General features: G+C 51.7%; 1 non-coding gene across 1 annotated transcript; it reads right to left on the bottom strand.

Moving 5' to 3' along the window:
* Positions 1-371: 371 nt before the first annotated feature.
* Positions 372-478, bottom strand: LOC120668214. The gene has a single exon (XR_005672312.1). It is a non-coding gene; the product is annotated as a small nucleolar RNA R71 (small nucleolar RNA).
* Positions 479-776: the final 298 nt, after the last annotated feature.

The raw sequence follows: 776 nt of genomic DNA, 5'->3' as shown, positions 1-776 counted from the left end.
AACTCATGGCTGAGAAGACTCTCCGCGACTTCTCCGTCCCCTCAGCTGCCAATGTGGCAACTGGACCCAACGTTGATGATGGGGACCTGAACTTTGAGTTGAAGTCTAGCCTCATAAACATGGTGCAGGCTAGCCCATTCTGTGGCAAGCCGAATGAGGACGCCAATGCCCATCTCCAGAACTTTCTGGAGCTTTGCAAGACCATAACCATACGGGGCATTACGGCTGACGCTATCAGGCTCTGCCTGTTTCCTTTCTCCCTCCTGGGGAAGGCGAAACAGTTGTTTTATCAGAACAAGAAAGTCGTCAACACGTGGGACAAGTGTTCCACGGCGTTCCTCGCGAAGTTCTTCCCGTTGGGCAAAATCAATGCCCTACGTGGAAGAATTTCAAGTTTCCAGCAGACAGGGATGGAATCCATCCCATAAGCTTGGGAAAGGCTGCAAGAGTACATACTCACCTGTCCTCATCATGGGATGGACAAGTGGCTCGTGGTACAAAGCTTTTACAATGGGCTAACGACTACATCCAAAGCCCATCTTGATGCTGCTGCTGGAGGAGCATATCTTGATCTCACGATTGGCAAGGCTACGGCCTTAATGGAAAAGATGGTCTCCAACCAGGGCTGGAACGAGGAACGTTCCTAGCCCAGAACCAAGGGCGGAATGCATACTGTGGCGGAACCACCCAAACTAACTGGGCCCGGGTGCACTGATCTTTGTTGCTAAGCAACTCTGACCCAAATTGGCACTCACCGGTAGTTCCTCGAGTGAAGC

Source organism: Panicum virgatum, chromosome 3N, assembly GCF_016808335.1.
Source record: "Panicum virgatum strain AP13 chromosome 3N, P.virgatum_v5, whole genome shotgun sequence".
In the NCBI taxonomy this organism is placed as follows: domain Eukaryota; kingdom Viridiplantae; phylum Streptophyta; class Magnoliopsida; order Poales; family Poaceae; genus Panicum; species Panicum virgatum.
The sequence above is the reverse complement of the archived record's forward strand: the minus strand, read 5'-3'. Positions and strand labels throughout refer to the sequence as shown.